Source organism: Dendrobates tinctorius, unplaced genomic scaffold (assembly GCF_039654945.1).
Source record: "Dendrobates tinctorius isolate UK_male_01 unplaced genomic scaffold, ASM3965494v1 ptg000111l, whole genome shotgun sequence".
NCBI lineage: Eukaryota > Metazoa > Chordata > Amphibia > Anura > Dendrobatidae > Dendrobates > Dendrobates tinctorius.
Window position 1 is genome coordinate 12,529,175 of NW_027361779.1, and position 17,133 is coordinate 12,546,307.

The window sequence follows — 17,133 nt, forward strand, 5'->3', positions numbered from 1 at the left end:
TGCTTGAAGGATTTCCAAACTGGACTGCTCTTGACACACGCCTCTGCAATACTAACGCGATTTCCATGAAGTACAACTGGAGCTTGCTGACAAAAATCTCCTCCAACAACAATCGGGATCCAACCAAAATGTTCTTCATTGTGAAGGAGAATACATAAGCTTCTATTAACGGCATTGAAAAGATGAACGTGAGACATTGAAATTTCATCCCATATAATAAGTTTAGTATCCTGAAGCTCTCGGCAGACTGAGGTTCCTTCTTTAATACTTGATACAGTTCTCTCATTCAAATGAATTGAAATTCCAAATCCGGAGTGGACTGTTTTACCGCCTGTGTAAAACAAAAAAAAAATCTTCAATATAGACATCTTAAATTTAAGTTTTTCAGTATTCTGTAATCGTAATTAAAATTACCTTTTAGTAATGTAGTTGCCAAACCGGTAGGAGCAACTGTTTTTACAATGCCACCAATCCCAAGTATAGTAGATGTCAAAGCCTTGTACATGAAAGTCTTTCCACAACCTCCTGCACCAGATAAAAAAAAGCATTTTTGTGATGTGGTTGGATTATTAACTGCATTCATGATTGTTTCAAAGGCGCCTCGTTGTTCTAGGTTCATCAGAAACTGCAGTCGTTCAGATTCTTGTTTCTCCCTTTCCACATCAACAATGTCACACATTTTATACACATCTGATGGAGAAGGTAGTCCACAACTTTAGCAATCTTTAGCAAACTGTCGTAAGTGGTCTTGGATATCGGCAAGTGTGTGCTGCTCGGCCATGTATTCGTTATGAGTCAGGAGGAAGTCTTCCATCATGTTATTTTTATATTTGTTGTATAAATCAAGTCCACTTGTGATGTTGGCGTGGTTCAGGATGGCAGCAAATAGCTGTCGAAGCTCACCGGGCATTCTAAATAAAGATGCTTCTTCCATTGTTTTGTTCTATTCTGAATTGTCATGCAATAATCCCATGGCCTTTGCTGCCAGAATATAAGTTTCATATGTGTGTCCTTCCACTGTTCTCAGATCTTCGAATGATGTAGCACCTGTAAACAACATAAAGAAAATAATTAAAAATGATAAAAAAGTCAGGATGATCTAATAACGTACAATTAGATGAATATGACTTACTCTTGATAAGCATCAGGAGTAGGCGCAGGGAAAATCTTTCCATATCTTGTGGAGAGACAGAGTACATTCTTGGAAGGATCTTGTCAGCACCTCTTTTTCTTGTCTTCCAAAACTTATTTGTCCAGACATACTGGTAGGGTATTTCACAATATAAATACTGACGTGCTGATGGATCAGTTTGGTTTAGAACGAACCATTTCGTAAGTTTTGTGCCATGATGCTGAGCTTTTTCCACAGAAAGCTGCTCCGTTCCATCCTCAAAGTAAACTGATTGTTGGAAAGGTAGGTTTACTGGAAGTCTTTCTACAGCATGGGAACGTGCAGACTTCTCCAATTTTCGCAGCCGCCACATTGCTTCAGGCGATGCCAAATATCGTGTGTCGATGTAAGTCTTAATCTCCTCCCAGTGGTAGGTGCCGGTTTTGCTGACTTTGTTCACTTGAACAATGGCTGCATCATGTCCTTTGTACACGTACTTGAAAATATATTTGACGGTTTGGATGGAAGAGCAGATTTCCACATTTATGTGTGCACTGTATTTCTGAGAGAGGTAGGGGTTGTATGGTACAACCCAGCGGCTGTCAACTTCCACATCCCTAATCTTGAGCTTAATGCCATCTTTTCGTTTGCGGTATGCTGGATAACCATCCACATTAATATTTGTTTCTTCGCTGAAGTCTTTGGGAAACTTTTTGGAGCATGTCCGGATTCCTTTTAGATCTTCCATACACGGTGAATTTCTATTGTGTTCTCCACAGGGCCCATGAATCATGCAGCTGGTGACAACATCGTAAAGCTCCTTGTTAATATCCGTGTCTGGAATTTCTGAACAAACAGCATTATCACAATCGATAGCTTCTCGAAACTTGTCTTCGTCGTCCAGAATTAAGAGCATATGGCAATGAGGAAGACCTGAAACAAATGGATGCATTAAATGTGCATTATTAATCATTCCATTCTTAACATTACTGTTACGAACATTCAGATGAATGTACGTAATACCTCTTTTTTGAAGTTCAATGATGTAGGTGTATGCCTTTACTTGTCCCATCACTCCACCTTTTTTTGCAGTCAAGTCGTTTAGTAACTATTGTAGCTTTAAGTGGAATATGGTCGATACCAAATCTGGGCGGTCTATTGCTATTTCATGTTGTAAAAGGCCGGACTGAATTTCTTCCCACTTTGGGTTGCAAGTGAACGTAATAAATAAATCCGGCTTTCCAAATTTTGTTACCAAAGTCATCGCATCTTGGTAATTCTGTGTCATGGCACGTTTTCCACCGGTAAAAGAAGAGGGAAGTATGATGATGCGACCCGGTCTCAGATCTTATTGTTCAGCCCTACTGTTGATATAATCCATAAGCCCGACATATAATTCTACTCTGAGTTTCTTTTGGTTTTGTCTGTTCCAGTCCAGTCGCTGCGCTTCAACCTTTAGATAGGCATCAATTATGTATTGTTGTGTCAGCTTGCCAAAATGTAACAGCGGGTTGAAGGATTGCTGATCCTGAAGGTGGTACGCATAGAATTCCCTCATCGACACATTTCTGATTTTTTTTCTTGTTCCCCTGCATCGTGACTGATATCTTCCTGTTCTTCACTGTCACCTTCCTTCATTTCATGACTTTTCCTTTTTGCAGTTTTCCCTTGCTTCCGTATTCCAGGTTGCCAGCCGTGTTCACCACACGGAAAGAGGAGTGGATACACCATTGGATCACAGTTTGGGCTATGGTACACAATATTCTGTAGTCCTCACTGCCCAATGGGATGAACGGCAATGTCTCTTTTGATCTGCGGCTCTCCATCATCGTAGGCAAACACAGCTGCAACTTCATTGGCTGTCGGCAAGTTGTATCGGCGAGGGTCGTGTTGTCTATCCTTGGTTATCCACATTTTGATTTAATGCTGGTCGTAGCCACGCTGATCAATCAAATCCTTCATCATCCTGAAAGCCTGAGCAAAGGGGTTGATATCTCTGAGTAAACAGTCAATAGTATTCATTATGTCCCTCTTGCATCCTTCATTTTGCTCGTTATTTAATCGCTGAATGTTTGCATACTCAGGATCCAATATGTAGAGTTGTGAATATGAAGGAGTATCAGATCTAAAGAAAGCACAAATATATTTTTAATTATTAAAAAGAGTAGGAATGAATTAAAAACGTACATTTAATTGTATTCAGGTCTTTTACCTTAGAGAAGTTGATGTACAGTGGTACACTTGTCCATGAATGACTAAAACGGGTGGGCCACCGGAAAGTTTCATTGACTGAAATCTAAAGGATGCAAAGGCAAAAGCACTGTTGTACTTTCTGATGTTCTTTCTAAAAATTTTTGCCTCATTCGTATCTTCAGTTAACCATGCTTGAAACTGCTGAGGATATTCATTTACTTCACGTAAGTGTATAGTATCACTTCCGCAGCAAGACGCAAACTGCGTGTATTTTTCTTTCCAAAAGTGAGATGCACCGCAATCACTACCCGTAACGTCTCACTTTCCAACATGCTGTTCACTGGCTATATTCTCTGGATTTCTTGCTGCATACCTTGAAGGTGGTGGCAGTTTACGTTGACGGGCATTGTTGTTTTCAACTTCCGCAGGTGTCAAATTCCTTCTTCGTTGACGCTGGTTATATATATCAGCTTCCCTTCTTTCTGTCACTCGGTTGATATAAACCTTGTGATATCTCTCTCTGTCCTTATCAATCTGCTCAGGTGTTCGTTGTTGATAACCAATCCTACGATTTTGTCGATATTGTTGTTGTCGAGCAGCTACTGCATTGTTGTCCGGATTTTCCTGCAGCCTGTGAGATGGACCTGGCGACTCTTGGCTCATTTTGTATGGGAGAATGCGGATACAATTAAATGTACGTTTACCTTGGCTGAAGTGGTTGAATTACATAGAAAGGAAGTGCTGCGTGTGGTAATGTGGGAGGGCGGAGCCTCGTGTGGTAATGTGCGGGGACAGAGCCTCGTGTGGTAATGTGTGGGGACGGAGCCTCATGTGGTAATGTGTGGGGACAGAGCCTCGTGTGGTAAAGTGTGGGGACGCAGCCTCGTGTGGTAATGTGTGAGCATGGAGCCTCGTGTGGTAATGTGTGGGGATGGAGCCTCGTGTGGTAATGTGTGGGGACGCAGCCTCGTGTGGTAATGTGTGAGGACGGAGCCTCGTGTGGTAATGTGTGGGGACGGAGCCTCGTGTGGTAATGTGTGGTGACGGAGCCTCATGTAGTAATGTGGGGGACAGAGCCTCATGTGGTAATGTGTGGGGACAGAGCCTCGTGTGGTAATGTGGGGTGACGGAGCCTCATGTGGTAATGTGGGGGAACGGAGCCTCGTGTGGTAATGTGTGGGGACAGAGCCTCGTGTGGTAATGTGTGGGGACAGAGCCTCGTGTGGTAATGTGTGGGGACGGAGCCTCGTGTGGTAATGTGTGGGGACGGAGCCTCCTGTGGTAATGTGCGGGGACGGAGCCTCGTGTGGTTATGTGGGGGGATGGAGCCTTGTGTGGTAACGTGCGGGGATGGAGCCTCGTGTGGTAATGTGTGGGGACGGAGCCTCATGTGGTAATGTGTGGGGACAGAGCCTTGTGTGGTAATGTGTGGGGACGCAGCCTCGTGTGGTAATGTGTGAGGACGGAGCCTCGTGTGGTAATGTGGGGGGACGGAGCCTCGTGTGTTAATGTGCGGGGATGGAGCCTCATGTGGTAATGTGTGGGGACGGAGCCTCATGTGGTAATGTGTGGGGACGGAGCCTTGTGTGGTAATGTGTGGGGACGCAGCCTCATGTGGTAATGCATGAGGACGGAGCCTCATGTGGTAATGTGTGGGGACGGAGCCTCGTGTGGTAATGTGTGGGGACAGAGCCTCGTGTGGTAATGTGTGGGGACAGAGCCTCGTGTGGTAATGTGTGGGGACGGAGCCTCGTGTGGTAATGTGTGGGGACGGAGCCTCCTGTTATAATTTGCGGGGACGGAGCCTCGTGTGGTTATGTGGGGGGACGGAGCCTTGTGTGGTAATGTGCGGGGATGGAGCCTCATGTGGTAATGTGTGGGGACGGAGCCTCGTGTGGTAATGTGTGGGGACAGAGCCTTGTGTGGTAATGTGTGGGGACGCAGCCTCGTGTGGTAATGTGTGAGGACGGAGCCTCGTGTGGTAATGTGGGGGGACGGAGCCTCGTGTGTTAATGTGCGGGGATGGAGCCTCATGTGGTAATGTGTGGGGACGGAGCCTCATGTGGTAATGTGTGGGGACGGAGCCTTGTGTGGTAATGTGTGGGGACGCAGCCTCATGTGGTAATGCGTGAGGACGGAGCCTCGTGTGGTAATGTGTGGGGACGGAGCCTCGTTTGGTAATGTGGGGGGACCGAGCCTCGTGTGGTAATGTGTGAGGACGGAGCCTCGTGTGGTAATGTGTGGGGACAGAGCCTTGTGTGGTAATGTGTGGGGATGCAGCCTCATGTGGTAATGTGTGAGGATGGAGCCTCGTGTGGTAATGTGTGGGGACGGAGCCTCGTGTGGTATTGTGGGGGGACGGAGCCTCGTGTGGTAATGTGTGAGGACGGAGCCTCGTGTGGTAATGTGTGGGGATGGAACCTCGTGTGGTAATGTGTGGGGACGCAGCCTTGTGTGGTAATGTGGGAGGACAGAGCCTCATGTGGTAATGTGTGGGGATGGAGCCTCATGTGGTAATGTGTGGGGATGGAGCCTTGTGTGTTAATGTGTGGGGACGGAGCCTTGTGTGGTAATGTGTGGGGACGGAGCCTCATGTAGTACTGTGGGGGAACAGAGCCTCATGTGGTAATGTGTGGGGACAGAGCCTCGTGTTGTAATGTGGGGGGACGGAGCATCATGTGGTAATGTGGGGGAACGGAGCCTCGTGTGGTAATGTGTGGGGCGGGAGCCTCATGTGGTAATGTGTGGGGACGGAGCCTCGTGTGGTAATGTGGGGGGACAGAGCCTTGTGTGGTAATGTGGGGCGGGATTATGTGTGGTAATGTGGTGGGAGGCGGGATTATGTGTGGTAATGTGGTGGGGGGGTGGGATTATGTGCGGTATTGTGGTGGGGGGCGGGATTATGTGTGGTGATGTGGTGGGGGGGCGGGATTATGTGTGATGATGTGGTGGGGGGCGGGATTATGTGTGGTGATGTGGTGGGGGGCTGGGATTATATGTGGTGATGTGGTGGGGGGGATTATGTGTGGTGATGTGGTGGGGGGCGGGATTATGTGCGGTAATGTGGTGGGGGGGCGGGATTATGTGTGGTGATGTGGTGGGGGCGGGATTATGTGCGGTAATGTGGTGGGGGAGGGATTATGTGTGGTGATGTGGTGGGGGGCAGGATTATGTGTGGTGATGTGGTGGGGGGCAGGATTATGTGCAGTAATGTGGTTGGGGTGGGATTATGTGTGGTGATGCGGTGGGAGGGCGGGATTATGTGTGGTGATGTGGTGGGGGGGTGGAATTATGTGTGGTGATGTGATGGGGCTGGGATTATGTGTGATGATGTGTGGGGGGCGGGATTATGTGTGGTGATGTGCTGGGGGGCCGGGATTATGTGTGGTGATGTGGTGGGGGGGCGGGATTATGTGTGGTGATGTGGTGGGGGGCAGGATTATGTGTGGTGATGTGGTGGGAGGGCGGGATTATGTGCGGTAATGTGGTTGCGGCGGGATTATGTGTGGTGATGTGGTGGGGGGTGGGATTATGTGTGGTGATGTGGTGGGGGGTGGGATTATGTGTGTTGATCTGGTGGGCGGGCGGGATTGTGTGTGGTGATGTGGTGTGGGGGCCGGATTGTGTGTGGTAATGTGGTGGGGGGCGAGATTGCGTGTGGTAATGTGGTGGGGGGCGGTATTGTGTGTGGTAATGTGGTGGGGGCGGGATTGTGTGTGGTAAAGGGGTGGGGGGCGGGATTATGTGTGGTGATGTGGTGAGGGCAGAGCTGCTGTGCAGGGGGCGGGATTAGTGAGTAATCACGATGCCTCTTATATATATAGATAAAAAAATACAATTATCGTAGTATAGTGTTACTGTCTATAAATAATAGGGGGACCCCACACCATTTTGTTCCTTAAAATAATCATTTATTAAATAAATACATGTCCATAATTTAGAACCAACTCTAGAATAATTGTATTTGTCACTAACATGTCTATATATATATTATATATACAGTATATATTATATTTTAATTATATTTATATTATATGTATGAATGTATATAAATAATATACAAACATATTAACTATATAATATATATTACATATATATACAGTACAGACCAAAAGTTTGGACACACCTTCTCATTCAAAGAGTTTTCTTTATTGTCATGACTACGAAAATTGTAGATTCACTCTGAAGGCATCAAAACTATGAATTAACACATGTGGAATTATGTAATTAACCAAAAAATGTGAAACAACTGAAAATATGTCTTATATTCTAGGTTCTTCAAAGTAGCCACCTTTTGCTTTGATTACTGTTTTGCACACTCTTGGCATTCTCTTGATGAGCTTCAAGAGGTAGTCACCAGAAATGGTTTTCACGTCACAGGTGTGCCCTGTCAGGTTTAATAAGTGGGATTTATTGCCTTATAAATGGGGTTGGGACCATCAGTTGTGTTGTGCAGAAGTCTGGTGGATACACAGCTGATAGTCCTACTGAATAGACTGTTAGAATTTGCATTATGGCAAGAAAAAGCAGCTAAGAAAAACAAGTGGCCATCATTACTTTAAGAAATTAAGGTCAGTCAGTCCAAAAAATTGGGAAAACTTTGAAAATGTCCTCAAGTGCAGTGTCAAAAACCATCAAGTGCTACAAAGAAACTGGCACACATGAGGATCGCCCCAGGAAAGGAAGACCAAGAGTCACCTCTGCTGCGGAGGATAAGTTCATCCGAGTCACCAGCCTCAGAAATCGCAGGTTAACAGCAGCTCAGATTAGAGACCAGGTCAATGCCACACAGAGTTCTAGCAGCAGACACATCACTACAACAACTGTTAAGAGGAGACTTTGTGCAGCAGGCCTTCATGGTAAAACAACTGCTAGGAACAGGCAACAAGCAGAAGAGACTTGTTTGGACTAAAGAACACAAGGAATGGACATTCGACCAGTGGAAATCTGTGCTTTGGTCTGATGAGTCCAAATTTGAGATCTTTGGTTCCAACCACCATGTCTTTGTGCGACACAGAAAAGGTGAATGGATGGACTCTACATGCCTGGTTCCCACTGTGAAGCATGGAGGAGAAGGTGTGATGGTGTGGGGGTGCTTTGCTGGTAACACTGTTGGGGATTTATTCAAAATTGAAGGCATACTGAACCAGCATGGCTACCACAGCAGCTTGCAGCGGCATGCTATTCCATCCGGTTTGGGTTTAGTTGGACCATCATTTATTTTTCAACAGGACAATCACCCCAAACACACCTCCAGGCTGTGTAAGGGCTATTTGACCAAGAAGGATAGTGATGGGGTGCTACGCCAGATGACCTGGCCTCCACTGTCACCAGACCTGAACACAATCGAGATGGTTTGGGGTGAGCTGGACCGCAGAGTGAAGGCAAAAGGGCCAACAAGTGCTAAGCATCTCTGGGAACTCCTTCAAGACTGTTGGAAGACCATTTCTGGTGACTACCTCTTGAAGCTCATCAAGAGAATGCAAAGCAGTAATCAAAGCAAAATGTGGCTACTTTAAAAAACCTAGAATATAAGACATATTTTCAGTTGTATTACACTTTTTTGTTAATTATATAATTCTACATTTGTTAATTCATAGTTTTGATGCCTTCAGAGTGAATCTACAATTTTCATAGTCATGAAAATAAAGAAAACTCTTTGAATGAGAAGGTGTGTCCAAACTTTTGGTCTGTACTGTATATTATAATATATATATATATATATATATATATATATATAAATCAAAAAAAGGGCAGCACTACCAAAATTAAATAGTTGGTGCAAAACCTATTCAGCAGTGTCCAAACAGCCAAATTAACAAAGGTAAAAAAATAGGCAGCACTCAAATTAAATGTGAAAAAAGTGGATACTGGAGGATCAGTAAAGTATCCACTTTTTTCACATTTAATTTGAGTGCTGCCTATTTTTTTTACCTTTATATATATATATATATATATATATATATTGTTTGTGACTATATATATATATATATATACAGTATATTGTATATATATATATATACTAGCTGAAGAGCCCGGTGTTGCCTGGGCATAGTAACCAACTGTGGTTAGTTATAACAAATTATAATGATTATATTGCACATAATAACATTTCACATCATATATTCAACACTACAGATTTGCAACACAAATTAACTAAACGATTACCCAAGTATTGATAGTATTTTATTTTCAGCTCATTCAAGATTTTTGGTTTTTCGTTTCAGTGCAAAGATGAACAGATTCTCGGCAGTTCGATCTGGATGACGTATGTGTGTCACTTACATCATCAGGGCAGCCATGTGACGCGCAAGGTCTTCCTGGCGCCGGGTGTGATGCTACATCTGGTCTCTGACCCGGAAACATGCGCCGCGATTAGTGGCGTTACCCGACACCTGTGACAGGTTCATATATTGAGGACTAGGGGACAGTAAGCACCGCAACGGCCCCCGGAAGAAGCCCATGCGAATCGTGCATGGGGCGGAGCGTGCGGTGACCTGACCAGCTATGGGTAAGGAGTGACTATGGGGTTATTACCTAAGGACTGACTAGCAAGGAATTACTTTATTGTTTTTTCACATCTCACTGGTGGATCACAATACCGATGCTAATCAGTACCTATGGGGCCTCTGAGAGATTATTGCACTTGCTAAGTACTTTACCCAGCTGCCAGGCACGCTGCTTCTGTTGCACCTTTGTCTCTTGTAAATTGACACTCTGTCATATGAACAGCTACATATAATTGTCTATTTTTAGTATATGTTTTGTGATAAATAAAATAATCTTTTTTATCTTATCTTGGGAACTCAAACTCCTTTTTTCTTTTTGAATACCTATGTGCTCAGTGGAGTGTTCCATGGGCAAACGCCCTTTTGGTGGTTTGGAATGATTGCTGTCGACCACTATTGATTAAGTACATTGACTTTGGGATTTTGTATTATTCTTGAACAGACCACGTAAAGTTGACCATGAGAAAAGCATGGAGATTGCAAATCGATCCCTACTACTTTCAAGGACTGTCCCTTAGCATTGTTAATGGACATTGCAAATAGCAGTTGAACTGGAAACTGGAGGCGTTTAAAATCCAAAAACAAATCAGATTCAATGAGTGGCATTCTTGAATGAAAATGTCCTCTCCTTTGGCACATCCTGTTTCTGAGCTGTGTATCTAACCCTATCCTGTGTGATAATGTCTGCTGAGTTGTGTACCTAATCCTCTCCTGTGTGATACTTTCTGCTGAGCTGTGTATCTACTCCTATCATGTGTTACTGACTGCTCAGCCGTGTATCTAATCCTATCCTGTGTGATACTGACTGCTGAGCAGTGTATCTAATCCTATCCTGTGTGATACCATCTGCTGAGCCGTGTATCTATCCCTATCCTGTGTGATACTGACTGCTGAGCCGTGTACTTAATCCTATCATGTGTGTTACTGACTGCTCAGCCGTGTATCTAATCTTATCCTGTGTGATACTGACTGCTGAGCCATGTATCTAATCCTATCCTGTGTGATACTGACTGCACAGGCGAGTATCTAATCCTATCCTGTGTGATACTGACTGCTGAGCTGTGTATCTAATCCTATCCTGTGTGATACTGTTTGCTGAGCCGTGTATCTATTCCTATCCTGTGTGATACTGACTGCTGAGCTGTGTATCTAATCCTATCCTGTGTGATACTGACTGCTGAGCCATGTGTCTAATCCTCTCCTGGATTAGATTACATTCATATGTCAGTGACACACACATATATATGTCAAATAAATAATATATATTCATTATATATAATATATATATGATATATATCTAAAATATATATATAGAAAAATATTATATATATATATAATACATAAAGTGTATAATATAATATAATAATATATAATATAATATATTATATATAATAAATATATGTAATATATTTCGAAGATATATGTAAATATATATACACATAAAATAATATATATATATTTTATATGTAATATATATAATATATACATATAGTGTGATGTAATGACAACTGTGTCCGCTAGGGGGAGCTGTGTGGATGTCCCAAGAGAGAGGATGAGTGGCAGAATATGGAAGGACCGTTATGTATCTCAAGATGGGTGGCCTTGAGATGGAGACTGATGCGGTGTTGAGCAGCAGTGATACGGCTGAGGTGCTGTGTCAATGTGTCAGGGAGAAGTCTCCAGGTAACTAGGGAGACGGGCTGTCCTAGATACCTACAAACCCACCCAGGGGGTGTGTTTAGAACACTATGGTAGAGTGTGAAGGACCTATGATGAGGTCATAGCCATGTGATCTGGTGGGCGTGGCTACGGACCATATATGGTGGCCAGGGTAGGTCACATGTGGTGAATGCAGGGGCCTAGTTGGTCCAGTGTGGAATGTCCTGCTGGGAGATGGGAGAAGTATCTCCTGGCTAACAGCCTGTGGGTGGCTGTGTGTCATGGCTGCCAGTGCCTGAGAGTCCCAGAGGAGAGAGTGGATGTCTGCAGCGTGAGTAAACAGCTATGAGGAAACCCTGACGTGGGTGAGACAACTATGAGGCTGAAGAGCCTGTGCATGCCAACCTGTGTGACCACACGGAGGACACAGAGAGGCTCTGTCAAGGACGCTATGCTGTTATGAACTTTATGTTGATTGCTTTTGTTTATGCTGCATAATAAACCGCATGGACTATACTGGTTTTATGGAAAACCCGTGCCGGATCTGGTTTTGTGGCTGCAAGCGAGTGATCCCCTACTTGAATGACAGCGCTACCTCACATTTGGTGGAGAATTGCAAAGGGCAATATGGTAGCCTTGTTGCTGGGAGCAACGGAAGAGGACTGCAAAGTTCGGTGGCTAAGGGCAACGCTGAGTCAGGAGGGCTGATGGTTGTGGAAGCCGTGTGATGTGCTGCTGACCGGCCACGTGTGTCAGCAGAGCCTGTGACGGCCTGCAATTGGGGAAGCCACTGTCCGGCTGTGGTTCTGGAAAAGGGGGGCGGCCTAGTGAGTAAGGCACTGTCCAGATCGGTAAGCCCAGTGCGGCCGCTTCCCCAGGAGAAAGAGACTGGTGATCGCTATGGTGCCTCTGCGGAGAATAGGTACCCGAGGACCTGTGTGGCCAACACAGGTAACGGACAGGTGTTTGTGTTGTACTGACCTGGGTCAGTGAGCATGGTCCTGGAGGGTCAGTGTTGGGAGGTCCTGAGAGAAGAATCAGATCCCTGGAGCATGTGGTATGACCTTGGACCTGGTGAGGCATGAGCATTGGGCAATCTAAGGCGGAGACGGATGTCCTGAATAGCACCCACTGATCCCCTGGACCTGGTGAGGCTGGTGTGTTGGGAGACCCTGGGAGGAGGGTCGGCTCCCTGAAAGCACCCGGTGCGCCCTGTGTGTTGGACGGTCTCAGGCAGAGACGGAACGTCCTGAATAGCACACAGACAGGACACGTGAGTTTTGTGTGGTGTGTTTTTTTTTTCTCTTATCGCAACTCAGCCTGCGGTGGCTCAGTGGGAGTCAAGAAGGTGACAAGCGGTTTGCTGTAACTCGGCGGGGTTACGAATGGGACAAGCGGCTTCCGGTAACTCGGCGGGGTTAAGAAGGGGACAAGCGGCTTTCTGTAACTCGGAACTCGGCGGGGTTACGAAGAGGACACCAGCAGCTGTGTGTTAACAGCAGCCGGTGGTGTTGGTGATCGGTGACAGCAGGAGCTGTGGTGGTGCCAGCAAGGACTTGTGTGGTATCGTAAGAGACACAAACTGTGTTGTGTGAACTGTGGTCTGAGAAGACCGGTATAGCGGACATGGGGAGATCCCAAAAGGGGTGGAGTCCCTGAAGGGGGCGGTGACCCAAATCGGGGTAGTAGCCCAAAAGGGGGTGGAGTCCCAAATTGGGGTGGTAACCCAAATAGAGGTGGAGTCCCAGAGGGGGCGGTGACCCAAATTGGGGTGGTAACCCAAAAAGGGGTCGAGTCCCAGAGGGGGGCGGTGACCCAAATTGGGGTGTAACCCAAAAAGGGGTGGAGTCCCAGGTGGGGGCGGCAACCCAAAGTGGGGTGGTGGTCCAGTAAGGGGCTGAGTTTGAAGAAATGACAGCACTGGGTACCTCAATGGGTATGTCTGGGGAACCGCAGTGTGTGTGTATGACTTGGTCAGAATGTGGGATATCCTTTCTGGATAGTAACGATGGGCTGCAGGTGTGTACTGTGATGTTGCGCCGGAAAAGAGTCTCTGGTCAGCTGGACTCAAAGAGTCAGGGGACTCTGACAGGAACTTCGCTCACTTTCTGGCTGACCGAGAAAATGGTCCAGGTTTGCTGTAAACATGGGGTCATGGTGAACTATGCGGTAGACAGAGTAATGTTTGATCCTTCCCATAGCGTTGAGTGCCAAGGGGGCGGGATACCACAGGACTTAGTCTATGCCTTGGAGAGGGGCTTGGACTTAGTTTTGTTTGATGATGTAGGGTGGGACAATGGAGACGTTTCGACTGCGGGGCCAGCAGACATTGAGATGGTGACGGCTCCTGACATGGACAGCTCAGAGGTAGAACTGACCGGAAGAAGAGGTACATCTGCCCAACGTACGGACCTGACGTCTCGTGACATGATGGATGGTGGGCTGGGAGATGAGACGAATAGACTAGACACACGGTAAGAGGGTGACTGGAGCATTCACTCGACTGATAGGGCTGACCCAGTGGTACCCATTGAAGATATTTTTAGAGAAGTGGTGGTGCAATACGTGATAGCCAAAAAAGAACAAGACCATGAGATACAGTTGATAAAAGAGGCAGTGGAAGAACATCTCGAACGAGAAAGAGTCCTGAGACAAATGGCCGAGCACAGGGTGGAGGGGCTCGAGAAAGAAGTCTTGGAGTTCAGAGGTCCACCTGTCCACCTGGCAAAGTGTGAACAAGAACCTCAAGGAAGAGATGGAGGAACTCAGAGGAGTAGTAAAAAGTCTTCTGCGGGAGAAGTTGGATGAAGACTTACCACGGGTGAGCACGAGTGATAGCAAGATGGAAATGCCAGTTTCCATCTTGGCAAAGGTTCGTGAAGAGATAAAATCTTGTGAAGTTGGTGAGCAACGAACGGAAGAAGACAGTCACCTGGTCAGGTCAACTGTAGTGAGGGAAGTGTCCGTGGTAAAGCCAGAGTCTTCTGACCAGGAAGAGACCACGACCTTCAAATCTGTGATCGAGGTACTCGAAGACATGCAAGAAGCCTGTGCGAAGGAAGGTGTACATGAGGCTTTCAAGGAGGCGGTCAAGGCGTGTAAGGTGCACTGGGAACCTGAGACTCGGCAGTTGGTGATAATATCAGCCAGAGAAGTTACTGCAAACCGGGTAGCTGTTGTGAAAGAGATGCATTTCAATGTCTCCATGCCAAACAGCTGGTCAGGTGGAGTAAAATGAAGGCTGCTCGATGCCTAGAGTTAGCGAAGGAGGCTATGGATCGGCTGGGTTTGCAGAAATATGTGGTTCCGGTACCCAAAGCTCTGATTGGAAGAATCATAGGAAGATCCGGGAAGGTAATGCAAGACCTTGTGAATATCTCCGGTGTGGTGAGGGAGAGGATCCCTTCGGATGATGAAGACCAGGTATCCAGTGAAGTGGGTAGGATTTCCATCATGGTGGTTGGCTCCGTGAAGAGCCTGAGAGACTTTTGGATGCTCATGGAGTATCGAGTGGGGTACCTGCAAGAAATTGAGCAGTTGAGGCTGGACCATCGGCGAATTAATAAAGAAGTACGGAATACCAGGTGGCGGCCGCCTCCAACCCAAGATGTAAGGACCCGAAGGGTTCCTCCAAGTAGTGACATGGCAGGTAGCCGAAGAATGTCAGCAAATGGCAGTTCGATGGGCCGGGTGATGCTGAGAGACATTAGTTCCTGAGAGATGCTGAATGGGTCAGACTCAGGCCAGACAGTAGGCCCGATTAAGACTGATGACCATACAAACCGGGAGAGCCAGTCAGTGGGAGAAAGGTCAGGTGATGAAGCGCTCTGTAGGAGGGTGGTGACTAAACAGAGTCTGAGGATGCAGACAGACTGTGACTGGAGAGCAAAGGATCAAGGCCAATATGCTGACCGCTGGGGCGGGGGAGGCCTAACGCAGAGATGAGGCCGTATGACAGATGGAGACGGTTCTCTCGACCTGGGGGGAAAGGTATAGTGAGTGCCCGGTCTCGAGTCCCTGGGGTGATGCTGCGTGTTCAACCCAACAGGTTTGAACAAAGGGGGGAGGTATGTGGTGTAATGACCACTGTGCCTGCTAGGGGGCACTGTGTGGATGTCCCAAGAGAGAGGATGAGTGGCAGAATATGGAAGGGCAGTTATGTATGTCAAGGTGGGTGGCCTTGAGATGGAGACTGATGCGTGTGTTGAGCAGCAGTGATACGGCTGAGGTGCTGTGTCAATGTGTCAGGGAGAAGTCTCCAGGTAACTAGGGAGATGGGTAGGCCTAGTTACCTACAAACCCACCCAGTGGCTGTGTTTAGAACACTATGGTAGAGTGTATGAGAGTGTGAAGGACCTATGATGAGGTCATAGCCATGTGATCCGGTGGGCATGGCTATGGACCATATATGGTGGCCAGGGTAGGTCACATGTGGTGAATGCAGGGGCCTAGGTGGTCCAGTGAGGAAGGTCCCGCTGGGAGAAGTATCTCCTGGCTAACAGCCTGTGGGTGGCTGTGTCATGGCTGCCAGTGCCTCAGAGTCCCAGAGGAGAGAGTGGATGTCTGCAGTGTGGGGAAACAGCCATGAGGAAACCCTGACGTGGGTGAGATAACTATGAGGCTGAAGAGCCTGTGTATGCCAACCTGTGTGACCACAGGGAGGACAGAGAGAGGCTCTGTCAAGGACGCTAAGCTTTTATGAACTTTATGTTGATTGCTTTTGTTTATGCTGCATAATAAACCGCATGGACTATACTGGTTTTATGGAAAATCCGTGCCGGATCTGGTTTTGTGGCTGCAAGCGAGTGATTCCCTACTTGAATGACAGCGCTACCTCACAATAGCCATAATATATATATAATATATCTATATATAGAATAAATATACATAAGATACATATATATATATATATATATATAGATAAAATAATATATTATATTGAAGACATAGATAGATATACATATAATATATATCTAATATATTATATATAATATATATTTAATATATAAATACATTATATATATCATATATAATCAAAATATAATATATATATATATATATAGAATATATATACATATATGTTAGTGACAAATACAATTAGTCTAGTGTTGTTTCTACAATAAATTGTGGACATGTATTTAACCCCTTACCTACAATGGACGTAATATTCCGTCCATGTGACCCTGGACCTAACTACCATGGACGGAATATTACGTCCCAGCGATCAGCGGCGCCCACGTGGTGAGCGCCGCTGATCGCGGCCGGGTGTCAGCTGATTATCACAGCTGACACCCGGCACAATGTGTCAGGGGCGGTCACGGAACGCCCCCGACACGTTAACCCCTTGTACACCGCGATCAAACGCGATCGCGGTGTACCGGGGGTTAAAGGGAAGCATCGGCAGGGAGGGGCTCCCTCCTCGCTTCCCTGAGCCCCCCACGGCAGCGCAATGTGCAGCGCTGCTGCGGGGGGCTCTTTCCCTACAGGCCCCCGGATCCAAGATGGCGACGGGGGCCTTCGGGGGCCTGCAGGGAGCTGACTTCCTCACTGCCTGCAAAGCGCAGGCATGAGGAAGTCTACAGCAGTGCCTGTGACAGATCGCTGATCTGTCACAGTGATCTGTGATGTGACAGATCAGCGATCTGTCACAGGACAGTGATG

The 17,133-nt window shown here is 46.4% G+C and overlaps 1 pseudogene; it reads right to left on the minus strand.

Annotated features, from left to right (window-relative positions):
* Positions 1-943: 943 nt before the first annotated feature.
* LOC141100927 (uncharacterized) lies at positions 944-2,669 on the minus strand (annotated as a pseudogene).
* Positions 2,670-17,133: the final 14,464 nt, after the last annotated feature.